Raw genomic sequence first — 19,920 nt, 5'->3', positions numbered from 1 at the left:
TTTGCATCTGTAGAAGTTTGTGAGTGTTTTAGGTGACAAGCCAAATTTCTTCAGCCTCCTGAGGTTGAAGAGGCGCTGTTTTGCCTTCTTCACCACGTTGTCTGTGTGGGTGGAGCATTTCAGTTTGTCCGTGATGGTACGCCGAGGAACTTACGTTGGTAACCAGTTTATAATAGCAATAAGACACCTCTAGGGTTTGTGATATATGGCCAATATACCACGGCTAAGGGCTGTATCCAGGCAAAGAACAGCCCTTAGCCATGGTATATTGGCCAAATACCACACCCCCTCGGGCATTATTGCTTAAATATACCACACACCCCTCAGGCCTTTCTGGTGGAAATTCTACCTTTAACTAATAATGAGAAGAGGCAAAATCGCAGGTGAAATGGAGTGAAAGCCTCCTGTACAAATACCCAAAGCCTTATATAGTCAAGCTACCCCATGCAAGCATCTGCAAAACACGTAACCCTATGTATGTGTGTGTGAGGGGAGACAACTGGGTGAAAAGGTTGCCTCAGTCTGTGTCACATCTGCTCCTGCAACACCCTCTACTGCTCATCCTTTGTCTCTTTGACCTGCCGCCACTCCCCCGGTACTCTCTCCCTCACTCTCTCTCTCTCTGTGTGTGTGTGTGAGAGATTGTGTGGGCAGAGACAGGTGTGCTGGAGTCAGAGCAGCTCCCCACCAGCTGCAACCTGTTCCATAATCAAGACCTCTACAAATACTCAGCCCTGCCACTTCCACGCTGCCAGATTATAATCTTTTCTCAGTCAGTCTACGTTCCGTTTGTTACTATTCAGGTCCTGTTATGCCTGTTTTCCTTGCTTGACGCCGTTTTCCTCTCCGCTACAGTTCTGCCCGGACCTGCTTACCCCGTCTCAACCCCTCTCGCTCCAGCCTCAGCACCTGGTTTCCAGCAACCCGCCCAAGCTTCCCCTGGGTTTCAATAAATACCTTGGTTACTTCATCCCAGTCTCCTCATCTGGGTCTGCTCTTGGGTTCCCCTGTTTCACTCCATGTAACAATCTGTCGCAACTGACTGAGGACAATAGGGGACAGAATGACAGGAAGTCACTCCAGACATACTTCCTCTAACAGTAACTCAACGGTTCCCCCAAGTTGGGCAAGCAAGCGCCTTTGACTGTCTGTACTGGTCACACACAACAAACAAACAAACAAACAAACAAACAAACAAACAAACAAACATGAACACACACACACACACACACACACACACACACACACACACACACACACACACACACACACACACACACACACACACACACACACACACACACACACACACACACACACACCAAAAAACATGAACCTTTACTCTGTGTCCAGTTAACTTAAGAGGAACCAGTCAGTTTCTGTCAGGTCTTGGCTGAGCTTCCAGACATCATGGGGTCATTCTACACACACAGAACAGTTAGAACAGGCCTCTATTAATGTGCATGGATACTTTTCTAACCTATGAGTTAGTTTCTAGGACAAACTCAAGTCCAATGCCTAGGCTTAAAGACAGATATTTTAGTACAAATGCATTAGTAAGGTTTAACAGAAAATTACCTCACACCTTATTGCTTAATTATATTATAAACATCAAGCCTATTCCTGGACTAAAATGCACTCTCAAAGCAGAATCTGCATTGAGTCTGATTTTACATCTCGTAGTATGTTTATCTGGGAAAACCAGCCCTGAGTGTTTACATTCTACATATTTACATAACAATTTACATCTTAATCACTTAGCAGATGTTCTTATCCAGAGTGACTTATAATCAGTAGTACATATATTTTTAGACAAACCTTCCAACCTACACTGTACAGGTATGTGAGGTGATGCTAGGGCCTCCTAGATCTTGGTCAGTCTGATTACCGTGAGACAGAATACAGGTGGATACAATACACACGCTGAACAAACATCGTGGTCGGCCCCAGACCAGACAGGAGGGGCGTCCTATCTCCTGAGGGTTTAAAACAGGGACAGGAATATTCCATCAATACAGACTAATACGAACAGAGAACATGCTGAGGTTCTTCCTGTTGAGGGCTTTCGCAGCCCTGGCTGAGAAGTGATCATTTCTATAAAAACTCTCTCTCCTTGAAACTCTCTCTCCTTGAAACTCTCTCTCCTTGAAACTCTCTCTCCTTGAAACTCTCTCTCCTTGAAACTCTCTCTCCTTGAAACTCTCTCTCCTTGAAACTCTCTCTCCTTGAAACTCTTTCTCCTTGAAACTCTCTCTCCTTGAAACTCCTTGAAACTCTCTCTCCTTGAAACTCTCTCTCCTTGAAACTCTCTCTCTCCTTGAAACTCTCTCTCTCCTTGAAACTCTCTCTCTCCTTGAAACTCTCTCTCTCCTTGAAACTCTCTCTCTCCTTGAAACTCTCTCTCCTTGAAACTCTTTCTCTCGCTTCGTCACTCAGATACAAAAAGTATTTATTGCTCCTCTGTTTGAGACATAGACTGTGAGATTTCCGGTGAGACACCATGTCCCCAGTCTTTAAAGTAACTGTCCAATGAAAATCACACTTTTAAAAGTTAATATTCTGTTAACTCATACCCAAATAATGTTGTTGACTAGTCCTATACTTGTATCGGTGGCCAAAGCATGAATTGGAGAAAAAGCACTTCAGAAACCTCACCTCAAAACTTGTATCTCAAACAGGCTGTTTCAAAAATGCTAACTATTTCCACATAGAACATGTCATGTTGGTTCATTGGCTGAGCTGTCTCCCTGGATTTTAACGGTTTTTCTTTCTCTCTTTAACTTCTACTTCATCACAATCCCGGATCCGGGAGCACCCCCATCAGTAAAAAAGCTGACTAGCATAGCCTAGCATAGCATCACAAGAAATACTAGCATCTAAATATCATTAAATCACAAGTCCAAGACACCAGATGAAAGATACACATCTTGTGAATCCAGCCATCATTTCTGATTTTTAAAATGTTTTACAGGGAAGACACAATATGTAAATCTATTAGCTAACCACGATAGCAAAAGACAACTTTTTTTTCCCACCATTTTTTTCCTGCATAGGTAGCTATCACAATTTCGACCAGATTAAGATATAAATAGCCACTAACCAAGAAACATCTTCATCAGATGACAGTCTGATAACATATTTATTGTATAGCATATGTTTTGTTAGAAAAATGTGCATATTTCAGGTATAAATCATAGTTTACCATTGCAGCCACCATCACAACTCTCACCAAAGCAACTAGAATAACTACAGAGACCAACGTGAATTACCTAAATACTCATCATAAAACATTTATGAAAAATACACAGCGTACAGCAAATGAAAGACAAAGATCTTGTGAATCCAGCCAATATTTCAGATTTTTTAAGTGTTTTACAGCGAAAACACAATATAGCATTATATTAGCTTACTACAATAGCCAACCACACAACAGCATTGATTCAAGCCAACAATAGCGATAACAAATAAACCAGCAAAAGATATTCATTTTTTCACTAACCTTCTTAAACTTCTTCAGATGAGAGTCCTATAACATCATATTACACAATACATATAGAGTTTGTTCGAAAATGTGCATATTTAGCGGCACAAATCGTGGTTATACAATGAGAATAGTAGCCAAGCTGCCAACAATATGTCGGGAGAAATCTTGGGAGAGGCACCTAATCTAATCAGTAACTAAATTTAAACTTGACTAAAAAATACAGGTTGGACAGCAAATGAAAGATACATTAGTTCTTAATGCAATCGCTGTGTTAGATTTTAAAAATTAACGTTACTACGACATACAGCGTGCGTTAAAGCGAGACCGCACCGAAATTAATGGCGGAATATGAGTTTTACATTTTTCAACAGAACAACGAATTAACATCATAAATAGTTCTTACTTTTTGATGAGCTCCCATCAGAATCTTGGGCAAGTTGTCCTTTGTCCAAAAGAATCGTTGCTCGGTTGTAGATTGTCGCCTTCAACTTTGGAATTAGCAGTAAACATTAGCCATGTGGCCCAGATGTGCCCAACTCACTAGAACGCAGCACAAATAAATATCCGAAAATCGCAATATACTGATATAAACTGATATAACTCGGTTTAAAATAACAACATTATGATGTCTTTAACACCTATATCGAATAAAATCAGAGCCGGATATATCTAAGGGCTATAACGGGAGCTTTCTAGAACGCCATCATAAGGTCTGTCTTGCGTCATGGCGAATGAAGGAAAGAGAGGACCCCACGTTGCCAGTCCATTTATATGGCCTCAGATCTGCCTAGCAACTCCATTCCAATTCTCACTATTTGCTGACATCCAGGGGAAGGCGTATGCAGTGCATCTCAACCAATAGAAGACATGCAAATTAATAAACCGACCTCAGAACAGCCTGGCTGATTTCAGATTTCTCACTTGCTGACAGGAAGATTGCTCCAACTCGAGTTCTGTTTTACTCACAGATGTAATTCAAACAGTTTTAGAAACTAGAGAGTGTTTTCTATCCAATAGTAATAATAATATGCATATTGTACGAGCAAGAATTGAGTACGAGGCAGTTTAATTTGGGAATGAAATTTTTACAAAGTACAAACAGCACCCCCTATTGAGAAAAGGTTTTAACTGTGTCTTTCCTCTACCAGTGTTGGCTGAGAGTCTGCTGCCCCAGCCCAGATACCTGGAAGATGGACCTGAGCAGAGAGTGGTGGGTGGCGAGGTTGTCCAGTCCAACTCCTGGCCCTGGCAGGTAAAACATTAGCCTTCTCCTAATGTCTCGTAGCCTAGTGTCTCTTGATTATTTTTTTATTTCACCTTTATTTAACCAGGTAGGCTAGTTGAGAACAAGTTCTCATTTGCAACTGCGACCTGGCCAAGATAAAGCATAGCAGTGTGAACAGACAACAACACAGAGTTACACATGGAGTAAACAATAAACAAGTCAATAACATGGTAGGAAAAAAAGAGAATCTATATACAATGTGTGCAAAAGGCATGAGGAGGTAGGCAATAAATCGAATAATTACAATTTAGCAGATTAACACTGGAGTGATAAATCATCAGATGATCATGTGCAAGTAGAGACACTGGTGTGCAAAAGAGCAGAAAAGTAAATAAATAAAAGCAGTATGGGGGGTGAGGTAGGTAAATTGGGTGGGCTATATACCGATGGACTATGTACAGCTGCAGTGATCGGTTAGCTGCTCGGATAGCAGATGTTTAAAGTTGTTGAGGGAGATAAAAGTCTCCAACTTCAGAGATTTTTGCAATTTGTTCCAGTCGCAGGCAGCAGAGAACTGGAAGGAAAGGCGTCCAAATGAGGTTTTGGCTTTAGGGATGATCAGTGAGATACACCTGCTGGAGCGCGTGCTACGGGTGGGTGTAGCCATCGTGACCAGTGAACTGAGATAAGGCGGCACTTTACCTAGCATAGCCTTGTAGATGACCTGGAGCCAGTGGGTCTGACGACGAACATGTAGCGAGGGCCAGCCGACTAGGGCATACAGGTCGCAGTGGTGGGTCGTATAAGGTGCTTTAGTAACAAAACGGATGGCACTGTGATAAACTGCATCCAGTTTGCTGAGTAGAGTATTGGAATCTATTTTGTAGATGACATCGCCGAAGTCGAGGATCGGGTGGATAGTCAGTTTTACAAGGGTAAGTTTGGCGGCATGAGTGAAGGAGGCTTTGTTGCGAAATAGAAAGCCGACTCTAGATTTGATTTTGGATTGGAGATGTTTGATATGAGTCTGGAAGGAGAGTTTGCAGTCTAGCCAGACACCTAGGTACTTATAGATGTCCACATATTCTAGGTCGGAAACGTCCAGGGTGGTGATGCTAGTCGGGCGTGCGGGTGCAGGCAGCGAACGGTTGAAAAGCATGCATTTGGTTTTACTAGCGTTTAAGAGCAGTTGGAGGCCACGGAAGAAGTGTTGTATGGCATTGAAGCTCGTTTGGAGGTTAGATAGCACAATGTCCAAGAAAGGGCCAGAAGTATACAGAATGGTGTCGTCTGCGTAGAGGTGGATCAGGGAATCACCCGCAGCAAGAGCAACATCATTGATATATACAGAGAAAAGAGTCGGCCCGAGAATTGAACCCTGAGGTACCCCCATAGAGACTGCCAGAGGACCGGACAGCATGCCCTCCGATTTGACACACTGAGCTCTGTCTGCAAAGTAGTTGGTGAACCAGGCAATGCAGTCATTAGTGAAACCGAGGCTACTGAGTCTGCTGATAAGAATATGGTGATTGACAGAGTCGAAAGCCTTGGCCAGGTCGATGAAGACGGCTGCACAGTACTGTCTTTTATGGATGGCGGTTATGATATCGTTTAGTACCGTGAACGTGGCTGAGGTGCACCCGTGACCAGCTCGGAAACCGGATTGCACAGCGGAGAAGGTACGGTGGGATTCGAGATGGTCAGTGATCTGTTTGTTGACTTGGCTTTCGAAGACCTTAGATAGGCAGGGCAGGATGGATATAGGTCTGTAACAGTTTGGGTCCAGGGTGTCTCCCCCTTTGAAGAGGGGGATGACCGCGGCAGCTTTCCAATCCTTGGGGATCTCAGATGATACGAAGGAGAGGTTGAACAAGGAGAGGCGGACAGTTTCAGAAATAGGGGGTCCAGATTGTCAAGCCCAGCTGATTTGTATGGGTCCAGGTTTTGCAGCTCTTTCAGAACATCTGCTATCTGGATTTGGGTAAAGGAGAAGCTGGGGAGGCTTGGGCGAGTAGCAGCGGGGGGGGGGGGGGGGGGGGGGGGGGGCGGGGCGGTTGGCCAAGGTTGGAGTCGCCAGGAGGAAGGCATGGCCAGCCGTTGAGAAATGGTTGTTGAAGTTTTCGATTATCACGGATTTATCGGTGGTGACCGTGTTACCTAGCCTCAGTGCAGTGGGCAGCTGGGAGGAGGTGCTCTTGTTCTCCATGGACTTTACAGTATCCCAGAACTTTTTGGAGTTAGAGCTACAGGATGCAAATTTCTGCTTGAAAAAGCTGGCCTTTGCTTTCCTGACTGACTGCGTGTATTGGTTCCTGACTTCCCTGAACAGTTGCATATCGCGGGGGCTCTTCGATGCTATTGCAGTTCGCCAAAGGATGTTTTTGTGCTGGTCGAGGGCAGTCAGGTCTGGAGTGAACCAAGGGCTATATCTGTTCTTAGTTCTGCATTTTTTGAACGGAGCATGCTTGTCTAATATGGTGAGGAAGTAACTTTTAAAGAATGACCAGGCTCAACTGACGGGATGAGGTCAATATCCTTCCAGGGTACCCGGGCCAGGTCGATTAGAAAGGCCTGCTCGCAGAAGTGTTTTAGGGAGCGTTTTACAGTGATGAGGGGTGGTCGTTTGACCGCGGACCCGTAGCGGATACAGGCAATGAGGCAATGAGGCAGTGATCGCTGAGATCTTGATTGAAGACAGCAGAGGTGTATTTGGAGGGCAAGTTGGTCAGGATAATGTATATTAGGGTGCCCATGTTTACGGATTTAGGGTTGTACCTGGTGGGTTCCTTGATGATTTGTGTGAGATTGATTGTTAAGCATATCCCAGTTTAGGTCACCTAACAGAACAAACTCTGAAGCTAGATGGGGAGCGATCAATTCACAGATGGTGTCCAGGGCACAGCTGGGAGCTGAGGGGGGTCGGTAGCAGGCGGCAACAGTGAGAGACTTATTTCTGGAGAGATTAATTTTTTTAATTAGAAGTTCGAACTGTTTGGGCATAGACCTGGAAAGTATGACAGAACTTTGCAGGCTATCTCTGCAGTAGATTGCAACTCCTCCCCCTTTGGCAGTTCTATCTTGACGGAAAGTGTTATAGTTGGGTATGGAAATCTCAGAATTTTTGGTGGCCTTCCTAAGCCAGGATTCAGACACAGCAAGGACATCAGGGTTGGCAGAGTGTGCTAAAGCGGTGAGTAAGACAAACTTAGGGAGATGTTCTGATGTTGACATGCATGAGGCCAAGGCTTTTTCGATCACAGAAGTCAACAAATGAGGGTGCCTGGGGACATGCAGGGCCTGGATTTACCTCCACATCACCCGAGGAACAGAGGAGTATTAGGATGAGGGTGCGGCTAAAGGCTATCAAAACTGGTCACCTAGAGCGTTGGGGACAGGGAATAAAAGGAGCAGATTTATGGGCGTGGTAGAATAGATTCTGGGCATAATGTGCAGACAGGGGTATGGTGGGGCACGGGTACAGCGGAGGCAAGCCCAGGCACTGGGTGATGATAAGAGAGGTTGTATCTCTGGACATGCTGGTCTCAATGGGTGAGGTCACCGCATGTGTGGGAGGTGGGACAAAGGAGGTATCAGAGGTACGGAGAGTGGAACTATGGGGTCCATTGCAAACCAAAACAATGATAACTAGCCTGAACAACAGTATACACGGCATATTGATATTTGAGAGAGACATATAGTAAGGCATAAAGTGATTGCAGGTCTTGATTGGGAGAGCTAGCTAAAACAACAGGTGAGATAACAGCAGCTAGTCAGCTAACACAGCAACAGCAGGTAAAAATGGCGACGACTAGGCAGAGAGGGTCGGATTAACTACACACAGAGCCTGAGTTAAAACACAGAGCCGACAAATAAAACACAAATAAACAGAATGGAGTACCGTGAATTAATGGACAGTCCGGCAGGCATCAGCTATGTAGCCAAGTGATCATAGTGTCCAGGGGGCAGCCGTAGATGGAGCAGGGAGGCCGCCACTACGCTAGCATGCGGCGTTTAAAGTTAGTAGCCCGGGGGGGTGGTCTGCTCAGACGGAGGGGGTCTGCTCAGACGGAGGCCGGTTGAGGGCACAGCGGATGGGGTATTCGTCTACAGACCAGACGTGGTCGTGTCGACAGAGAATCCAAGCCGGATGGCGATGGCGAAAGAGGTATTGTAGAATTGTGTTTGCTAACTGGTGCTAGCTTCGTGGCAGTGGTGCTAGCTGCAAGCTAGCTGTGAGGATCAGAAGTAGTGGCTCGGGGATTACGGCAGGAATCCGGCGTTGTTGTGGAGAGACAGTCCGATGCTGGTAAATTGGAGAGTAATATCCAGGCTAATAACAAGGCTGGTGTCTGTGCAGAAGGTAAAAGCTGCTAGTAGTGGCTAAAAATGACTAAATAGCTTGTAGCTGATTAGCTGGTTAGCTACTGGGGGTTCTTGAATGTGTTCCAAAGTTTAAAAAATAATAGCGATTCCGTATCACATTGGGTGAGGTAGGTTACCGGAAGGTATAATCGAAATAAAAATCGAAAAGAGATATAAATTTAAAAAAAATATATATTTACAAGAAATACGAAAAATACAAACGTACACGAGAGGATGAAACAAACACGTCTACACTGCTATGCCATCTTGTGACAGCATAGCTGATTTGGATCTGGTAGTCAACATTTGCCTGTTCCCAGATCTGTTTGTGCTTTAGCCAACCCCTCTCCCTCCCTCCCTTCCTCTCCCCAGATCTCTCTCCAGTACAAGTCTGGCAGCTCATACTACCACACCTGTGGTGATACTCTGATCAAGAGGGGATGGGTCATGACTGCTGCTCACTGTGTGGACAGGTAGGACAAAGGGAGACATAACATAGCGAAGATCCAAAACCTCTTGACAAGGTCGCTAGGTGTTAGCTTAAAGCTGAGATCTGAAAGGGGAAACAGAGACACTAGTCGCTCCGGGCGCATTTGTTATTGCTTTTATTTTGTTTATCAAAGCAGAGATGAGCATCCAGCATCGTAGTAAAAAATAACATCCTAGTACATACTCTGCTGTTCTATCACGTGTGCAATGATCTGCAGTGATGTGCAATGATGTGCAATGATGTTGTATAACTTCCTAACTGACCAAGGTGTTGTGTATGTGTTGTCTACAGTCAGAGGACTTGGCGTGTGGTTCTGGAAGACCACTACCTGAACAGCAACGAGGGTGAGGAACAGTACATGAACGTCAGCTGGGTCCACATCCACAATGGGTGGAACTCCAACAACATTGCTGGAGGGTACGGAACTTTGTTTATGATCAACTGTTATTTTTTTGTATATTTTTTTGTGCGCAGTTTGTTAAAATCAAGGTTCAAATTGAAACACGAGACATTAATTGATAACAATTTGAGTATAATAAAGATCAATACCTTGTGAACCTGTGCTATAACTAATTTATACCACAAGTGAAATAATGTATAACTAATATGTCAGCATAGGTGACATACAAAGTACTATGTCAGCCGACAGTTAAATGTCACTATTTGTATTTTACATATTTTAACGAGACCATGTTGCAGCTTTATAAGATCTTGTTAAAAAAGTGATGCTTTTTATGTTTGTAATAGTGACTGAAGGAGCTATATTCTGGAAATCCTCTTAGCATTGAGTAGATATTCCACAATAATATGTTAGATTTAAAGTGCATAAGTCCAGAATAGAAAGGTGAAAGTGCAGAAGTCTCTGAGAAAGATGTATAACCTGAAGTGAAAATGTTGCCTCGTACCCTTCTGTTCCTCAGGTAGGACATAGTGCTCCTCTATTCATACCTGATATCGCCCTGCTGCGTCTGTCCACCGAGGCGTCCCTGAACTCTGCTGTCCAGCTGGTTGATCTTCCTCCGTCTGGACAGATCCTGTCCAACTACAACCCCTGCTACATCACCGGATGGGGACGCACCCAGAGTCAGTAGTAACCGATTTTTTGAAATGTAACACCAAACACATTCAACATTTCATTGTCCCCACATACAGATGCCGTATTTTAATTTGATCAACCTGTTGTTGCAAGAATGATCTTGCACAACAGGAAATGCAACCTTGTAGTGTATTTCAATGTTTAAAATGGCTTCTAAGGTTTGTAATTTCCACTTAAAAATGTTTGAGTTGATTTGCCCTAACAAACAATTTATCAACCCCTACAAAAAATGTGAAACTGGCTCAAATTAAGATCCAACATCTGTACAGTCCCAGAGTCTACCCATAACTAGCCATAACCTAAATCAAATCAAATGTATTTATATAGCCCTTCTTACATCAGCTGATATCCCAAAGTGCTGTACAGAAAACCAGCCTAAAACCCAGAACAGCAAGCAATGCAGGTGACACACTGACCCATTTGGGTAACACTAACACAACCAGCAAATTAAGGGCTTGTGGGGATTTTACTTGGTCTTAAGCATTTTAGTGACATGTAACTAGATTACATATAACTAAAATGGTTAAATGTCTCTATTTTGACATATTCTAATAAAACCCGATTGAATTATACCCTCTGCTGTTACTCCCTATCAGCTGAAGTGACAAATACAGTGGGGAGAACAAGTATTTGATACACTGCCGATTTTGCAGGTTTTCCTATTTACAAAGCATGTAGAGGTCTGTAATTTTTATCATAGGTACACTTCAACTGTGAGAGACGGAATCCAAAAATCCAGAAAATCACATTGTATGATTTTTAAGTAATTAATTTGCATTTTATTGCATGACATAAGTATTTGATCACCTACCAACCAGTAAGAATTCTGGCTCTCACAGACCTGTTTATTAACTGCACATGTTTGAACTCGTTATCTGTATAAAAGACACCTGTCCACACACTCAATCAAACAGACTCCAACCTCTCCACAATGGCCAAGACCAGAGAGCTGTGTAAGGACATCAGGGATAAAATTGTAGACCTGCACAAGGCTGGGATGGGCTACAGGACCATAGGCAAGCAGCTTGGTGAGAAGGCAACAACTGTTGGCGCAATTATTAGAAAATGGAAGAAGTTCAAGATGACGGTCAATCACCCTCGGTATGCGGTTAAAATCCTGCAGCGCACGCAAGGTCCCCCTGCTCAAGCCAGCGCATGTCCAGGCCCGTCTGAAGTTTGCCAATGACCATCTGGATGATCCAGAGGAGGAATACCAAGGTGGCTTAGCAGTTCAGACGTATTTTTCCGTGTTGTCGGGTCGTGTCCTGTATATATATATATTTACACCTTTTCTTCACATATCTTTTATTTATTTTATTATCCAAGAACTCAACTACAAAAGCTTTCCTGCAAAAGCTTTCCTGCAACCCGCTTCACCAATTACAATAAGTACTATTTACCTCAATCTGAAAATCCATCGTGGAAGATAGCCAGGGGCTAATTCAGAAGCTAGCCTGAAAGCTAATCCAGAAGCTACTCCGATAGCTAGCCAGAAGCTAATCTGTAGCTGCCCCGAAATTAGCCGGTTTGCTGGCTAGCGTTGGTGTTTCAGCTGCCCACGTTTTGCGGTCATCAGCTATTCCTCTAGCTCGATAATCTACCGGCACTTTTGTGCAACGCGACTCGGACCGGAGCATTCCGGGACTTTTTTTCTCTCAGTTTCCCCGGATTCCAACCGCAGCCTCTGGACACTTGCACCTTGATTACTAGCTAGCTAGCTGCATACCGTGTGACTATTGGCTTACGTCGACCCCGGAGCTAACTCAAATCATGCTGGAGCTAGCCAGCTGAGGAGTTCCATCACCATCCGGACCCGCTTCTTTGTTGCTGCTGCAGATACGGAACCCCACCGGGCCTTCACGACTGACTGCCGACGTTATCTGCCCGAGGGATTTATCCAACCGGCACCTCCGTCCCGGCGTTACCTGAACGCTCATCTGAGGCCCGCTAATCGTTAGCTGTCTTATCGGCTGCTATCTGAACAAAACCCCACTACACGGAACCTACCGACGGAAACGCACGAGGTATCTACAAACAGACCTCCCTCCTATGCTGCTACCGATAGCCATATACCCGGCCAGCTGTCTGGATCGCCACGACCCCAACCAACCTCTACTCACTGGACCCTTATTTATCACTCGATTAAGCTTGCCTCTCCTTAATGTAAATATGCCTTGTCCATTGCTGTTCTGGTTAGTGTTTATTGGCTTATTTCACTGTAGAGATTCTAGCCCTGCTCTCTATACCATATCCAACCCTGCAGTTCCACCACCCACATATGCGATGACATCACCTGGTTTCAATGATGTTTCTAGAGACAAGATCTCTCTCATCATCACTCAATACCTAGGTTTACCTCCACTGTATTCACATCCTACCATACCTTTGTCTGTACATTATTCCTTTAAACTATTTTATCGCCCCCAGAAACTTCCTTTTACTCTCTGCTCTGGTAGCTCTAGGCGACCAATTCTCATAGCTTTTAGCCGTACCATTATCCTACTTCTCCTCTGTTCCTCTGGTGATGTAGAGGTGAATCCAGGCCCTGCAGTACCTGGCTCCACTCCTATTCCCCAGGCGCTCTCTTTTGATGACTTCTGTAACCGTAATAGCCTTGGCTTCATGCATGTTAACATTAGGAGCCTCCTCCCTAAGTTTGTTTTGTTCACTGCTTTAGCACACTCTACCAACCCGGATGTTTTAGCCGTGTCTGAATCCTGGCTTAGAAAGACCACCAAAAATTCAGACATTTTTATCCCCAATTACAATATTTTCAGACAAGATAGAACGGCCAAAGGGGGCGGTGTTGCAATCTACTGCAAAGACTGCCTGCAGAGTTCTGTTATACTATCCAGGTCTGTTCCCAAACAATTTGAACTTCTACTTTTAAAAATCCACCTCTCTAAAAACAAGTCTCTCACCGTTGCCGCCTGCTACAGACCACCCTCTGCCCCCAGCTGTGCTCTGGACACTATATGTGAACTGATTGCCCCCCATCTATCTTCAGAGCTCGTGCTGCTAGGCGACCTAAATTTGAACATGCTCAACACCCCAGCCACCCTACAATCTAAGCTTGATGCCCTCAATCTCACACAAATTATTAATGAACCTACCAGGTACCACCCCAATTCCGTAAACACGGGTACCCTCATAGATATCATCCTAACAAACTTGCCCTCCAAATACACCTCTGCTGTTTTTAACCAAGATCTCAGCGATCACTGCCTCATTGCCTGCATCCGTAATGGGTCAGCGGTCAAACGACCTCCACTCATCACTGTCAAACGCTCCCTGAAACACTTCAGCGAGCAGGCCTTCCTAATTGACCTGGCCGGGGTATCCTGGAAGGATATTGATCTCATCCCGTCAGTAGAGGATGCCTGGTCATTTTTTTAAAATGCCTTCCTCACCATCTTGAATAAGCATGCCCCATTCAAGAAATTTAGAACCAGGAACAGATATAGCCCTTGGTTCTCTCCTGACCTGACTGCCCTTAACCAACAGAAAAACATCCTATGGCGTTCTGCATTAGCATCGAACAGCCCCCGTGATATGCAACTTTTCAGGGAAGCCAGAAACCAATATACACAGGCAGTTAGAACAGCCAAGGCTAGCTTTTTCAAGCAGAAATTTGCTTCCTGCAACACAAATTCAAAAAAGTTCTGGGACACCGTAAAGTCCATGGAGAATAAGAACACCTCCTCCCAGCTTCCAACCGCCCTGAAGATAGGAAACACTGTCACCACCGACAAATCCACTATAATTGAGAATTTCAATAAGCATTTTTCTACGGCTGGCCATGCTTTCCACCTGGCTACCCCTACCCGGGACAACAGCACTGCCCTCCCCTCTGCTACTCGCCCAAGCCTTCCCCATTTCTCTTTCTCCCAAATACAGTCAGCTGATGTTCTTAATGAGCTGCAAAATCTGGACCCTTACAAATCAGCCGGGCTAGATAATCTGGACCCTTTCTTTCTAAAACTATCTGCTGAAATTGTTGCCACCCCTATTACTAGCCTCTTCAACCTCTCTTTCGTGTCGTCTGAGATCCCCAAAGATTGGAAAGCAGCTGCGGTTATCCCCCTCTTCAAAGGGGGGGACACCCTTGACCCTAACTGCTACAGACCTATATCTATCCTACCCTGCCTTTCTAAGGTCTTCGAAAGCCAAGTCAACAAACAGATTACCGACCATTTCGAATCACACCACACCTTCTCCGCTATGCAATCTGGTTTCAGAGCTGGTCATGGGTGCACCTCAGCCACGCTCAAGGTCATAAACGATATCGTAACCGCCATCGATAGGAAACAATACTGTGCAGCCGTATTCATTGACCTGGCCAAGGCTATTGACTCTGTCAATCACCACATCCTCATTGGCAGACTCGACAGCCTTGGTTTCTCTAATGATTGCCTCGCCTGGTTCACCAACTACTTCTCTGATAGAGTTCAGTGTGTCAAATCGGAGGGTCTGTTGTCCGGGCCTCTGGCAGTCTCTATGGGGGTGCCACAGGATTCAATTCTTGGACCGACTCTCTTCTCTGTTTACATCAATGATGTCGCTCTTGCTGCTGGTGATTCTCTGATCCACCTCTACGCAGACGACACTATTCTGTATACTTCTGGCCCTTCTTTTGACACTGTGTTAACAACCCTCCAGGCGAGCTTCAATGCCATACAACTCTCCTTCCGTGGCCTCCAACTGCTCTTAAATACAAGTAAAACCAAATGCATGCTCTTCAACCGATCGCTGCCTGCTCCTGCCCGCCTGTCCAACATCACTACTTTGGACGGCTCCGACTTAGAATATGTGGACAACTACAAATACCTAGGTGTCTGGTTAGACTGTAAACTCTCCTTCCAGACCCACATCAAACATCTCCAATCCAAAGTCAAATCTAGAATTGGCTTCCTATTCCGCAACAAAGCATCCTTTACTCATGCTGCCAAACATACCCTTGTAAAACTGACCATCCTACCAATCCTCGACTTCGGTGATGTCATTTACAAAATAGCCTCCAAAACCCTACTCAATAAATTGGATGCAGTCTATCACAGTGCCATCCGTTTTGTCACCAAAGCCCCATATACCACCCACCACTGCGACCTGTACACTCTCGTTGGCTGGCCCTCGCTTCATACTCGTCGCCAAACCCATTGGTTCCAGGTCATCTACAAGACCCTGCTAGGTAAAGTCCCCCCTTATCTCAGCTCGCTGGTCACCATAGCAGCACCTACCCGTAGCACGCGCTCCAGCAGGTATATCTCTCTAGTCACCCCCAAAACCAATTCTTCCTTTGGACGCCTCTCCTTCCAGTTCTCTGCTGCCAATGACTGGAACGAACTACAAAAATCTCTGAAACTGGAAACACCTATCTCCCTCACTAGCTTTAAGCACCAGCTGTCAGAGCAGCTCATAGATTACTGCACCTGTACATAACCCATCTACAATTTAGCCCAAACAACTACCTCTTTACCTACTGTATTTATTTATTAATTTATTTTGCTCCTTTGCACCCCATTATTTCTGTCTCTACTTTGCACTTTCTTCCAATGCAAACCAACCATTCCAGTGTTTTTTTTAGTTTTTATTTTACTTGCTGTTGTACTCACTTCGCCTCCATGGCCTTTTTATATTTGTATTTATTTATACATATATCTGTTTGCCTTCACCTCCCTTATCTCACCTCACTTGCTCACATTGTATATAGACTTATTTTTTTATCTTTTTCACTGTATTATTGACTATATGTTTGTTTTTACTCCATGTGTAACTATGTGTTGTTGTATGTGTCGAACTGCTTTGCTTTATCTTGGCCAGGTCGCAATTGTAAATGAGAACGTGTTCTCAATTTGCCTACCTGGTTAAATAAAGGTTAAATAAATAAATAAATAATAAATAAAAAAAAATGGGAGAAGGTCATGTGGTCTGATGAGACAAAAATAGAGCTTTTGGTCTAAACTCCACTTGCCGTGTTTGGAGGAAGAAGAAGGATGGGTACAACCCCAAGAACACCATCCCAACCATGAAGCATGGAGGTGGAAACATCATTCTTTGGGGATGCTTTTCTGCAAAGGGGACAGGACGACTGCACCGTATTGAGGGGAGGATGGATGGGGCCATGTATCGCGAGATCTTGGCCAACAACCTCCTTCCCTCAGTAAGAGCATTGAAGATGGGTCGTGGCTGGGTCTTCCAGCATGACAACGACCCGAAACACACAGCCAGGGCAACTAAGGAGTGGCTCCGTAAGAAGCATCTCAAGGTCCTGGAGTGGCCTAGCCAGTCTCCAGACCTGAACCCAATAGAAAATCTTTGGAGGGAGCTGAAAGTCTATATTGCCCAGCGACAGCCCCTGAAATCTGAAGGATCTGGAGAAGGTCTGTATGGAGGAGTGGGCCAAAATCCCTGCTGCAGTGTGTGCAAACCTGGTCAAGAACTACAGGAAACGTATGATCTCTGTAATTGTAAACAAAGGTTTCTGTGCCAAATATTAAGTTCTGCTTTTCTGATGTATCAAATACTTATGTCATGCAATAAAATGCAAATTAATTACTTAAAAATCATACAATATGATTTTCTGGATTTTTGTTTTGGATTCCGTCTCTCACAGTTGAAGTGTACCTATGATAAAAATTACAGACCTCTACATGCTTTGTAAGCAGGAAAACCTGCAAAATCGGCAGTGTATCAAATACTTGTTCTCCCCACAGTAAATGCAATGGATAAATGTCACAATTTTTTAAAAATATTCCAACAACATGTCCCCTGTCCTCCCTATAGCCGTGGGTTCTCTGTCCAAGAGCCTGAAGCAGGCTTGGCTGCCCAGCGTTGACCACTAGACCTGCTCCAGCTCTGGCTGGTGGGGATCATCCGTCCACCATGGTCTGTGCTGGTGGAGGAGCCAACTCTCGTTGCCAGGTAAGACTCGTGTAATAATGAAATTGTATATTAAACATTGGAGCGAATTTGCGGGGTGGAGGGAGACCGATTGGTTCAGGATTAGAGTCTGAGAACATGCTTCTGTCATTCCAACACCTTAGCCATTCCATCAAGAGATCCAAATCTTTTGTTGGGGTCCTACTGGTGTTGAACTATATTCGTAGCATTGCCTTACGTCAGGTAGTGCGACGACGACGCTGTCTGCGCTCATAGATCATGGCCTCCCGGTCACGTTAGAATGACGCCATCTGTCGGAAGAAAATTATATTTCTAGATTCATTTTATATACAGTACTGTGCAAAAGTTTTAGGCAGGTGTGAAAAAATGCTGTAAAGTAAGAATGCTTTCAAAAATAGACATGTTAATAGATTATATTTATCAAAATGCAAAAGTGAGTGAACAGAAGAAAAATCTACATCAAATCACTATATGGTGTGACCACCCTTTGCCTTCAAAACAGCATCAATTCTTCTAGGTACACTTGCACACCGTTTTTGAAGAAACTCGGCAGGTATGTTGGCCCAAACATCTTGGAGAACTAACCGCAGTTCTTCTGTGGATTTAGGCAGCCTCAGGTGCTTCTCTATCTTCATGTAATCCCAAACAGACTCGATGATGTTGAGATCAGGGCTCTGTGGGGGCCATACCATCACTTCCGGGATTCCTTGTTCTTCTTCACGCTGAAGATAGTTCTTAATGACTTTTGCTGTTTGTTTGTGGTCATTGTCATGCTGCAGAATAAATTTGGGGCCAATCAGATGCCTCCCTGGTGGTATTGCATGATGGATAAGTATCTGCCTGTACTTCTCAGCATTGAGGAGACCATTAATTCTAACCAAATCCCCAACTCTATTTGCATAAATGCAGCCCCAAACTTGCAAGGAACCTCCACCATGCTTCACTGTTGCCTGCAGACACTCATTCGTGTACCGCTCTCCAGCCCTTCGACAAACAAACTGCCTTCTGCTACAGCCAAATATTTCACATTTTGACTCATCAGTCCAGAGCACCTGCTGGCTTTTTCTGCACCCCAGTTCCTGTGTTTTCACAGTTGAGCCGCTTGGCCTTGTTTCCACATCGGAGGTTTGGCTTTTTGTCCGCAAGTTTTCCATGAAGGCCTCTTCTGACCAGACTTCTCCGGACAGTAGATGGGTGTACCAGGGTCCCACTGTTTTCTGCCAATTCTGAGCTGATGGAACTGCTGGACATCTTCCGCTTGCGAAGGGAAGTAAGCATGTGTCTTTCATCTGCTGCAGTAAGTTTCCTTGGCCCGACCACTGTGTCTACGGTACTCAACGTTGACCTTTCTTTGTGCCTCTTCAAAAGAGCTTGGACAGCACATCTGGAAACCCGTCTGCCTTGACATGTCTGCCTGGGAGAGACCTTGCTGATGCAGTATAACTACCTTGTGTCTTGTCGCTGTGCTCAGTCTTGCCATGGTGTATGACTTTTTACAGTAAACTGTCTTCAGCAGCAGTGACTAAATGCCTACAAAATCCCTGACTTTATTCAAGTGTACCTACAAGAATTGATCCGGTTTTGAAGGCAAAGGGTGGTCACACCAAATATGGATTTGATTTTGATTTTTCTTCTGTTCACTCACTTTGCATTTAGTTAATTGATAAATATAATATATTAACATTTTTTAAGCATTCCTACTTCACAGAATTCTTTCACACCTGCCAAAAAATGTTGCAGAATAACGTATATTTATTTATCATTGGAATTTTGTTACATATTTTACAAAGAAAAATTAAGTATTGATGTCTTGTAAAGTGAGGCAGATAACTACAGTACAATGCCATGATACAGTCATCTCCTCATCATTCTAGGGAGACTTTGGCGGCCCCTGGAACTGCCAGATCAACGGTCAGTACTACGTCCACGGAGTGACCAGCTTCGTATCCTCTTCTGGATGCAACGTCAACCGCAGGTCCACCGTCTTCACCCGCGTGTCTGCTTACATCAGCTGGGTGAATGGGGTAAGTACCTTACGGCAGGAAAGGAAAAACTCCTGGGACTATAAGTATAACTGCTGTCATAACGTTTACTATCATTAAATGTGAAGACTGTATATCATCAACTCAATTCTCTATGTGTAATTTAATTACGCAATTAAATAAATCATGTAACTTTAATTAACAAGGAAGTCAGGGCACCACAGGAAAATGTTTAAAGAGTATTTATTTCCCGAATTATATCTTCCGATATTTTTATATCTTATCGATTCCAGTCACTTATTAATGTATTATTACCTCATCAGTCTCATTAGTGAAGGTCGCAAACTCTCGGATATCTGCACGAACCCTAACATAGATCAT

General features: G+C 44.3%; 1 pseudogene; it reads left to right on the top strand.

Annotated features, from left to right (window-relative positions):
• Positions 1-2,037: 2,037 nt before the first annotated feature.
• LOC129816057 (elastase-1-like) lies at positions 2,038-19,659 on the top strand (annotated as a pseudogene).
• The last annotated feature ends 261 nt before the right edge of the window (positions 19,660-19,920 follow it).

The sequence above is a fragment of the Salvelinus fontinalis genome, chromosome 18, assembly GCF_029448725.1.
Source record: "Salvelinus fontinalis isolate EN_2023a chromosome 18, ASM2944872v1, whole genome shotgun sequence".
Lineage (NCBI taxonomy): Eukaryota > Metazoa > Chordata > Actinopteri > Salmoniformes > Salmonidae > Salvelinus > Salvelinus fontinalis.
Note: the sequence above shows the minus strand (reverse complement) of the source record. Positions and strands in the feature narration are given on the sequence as shown.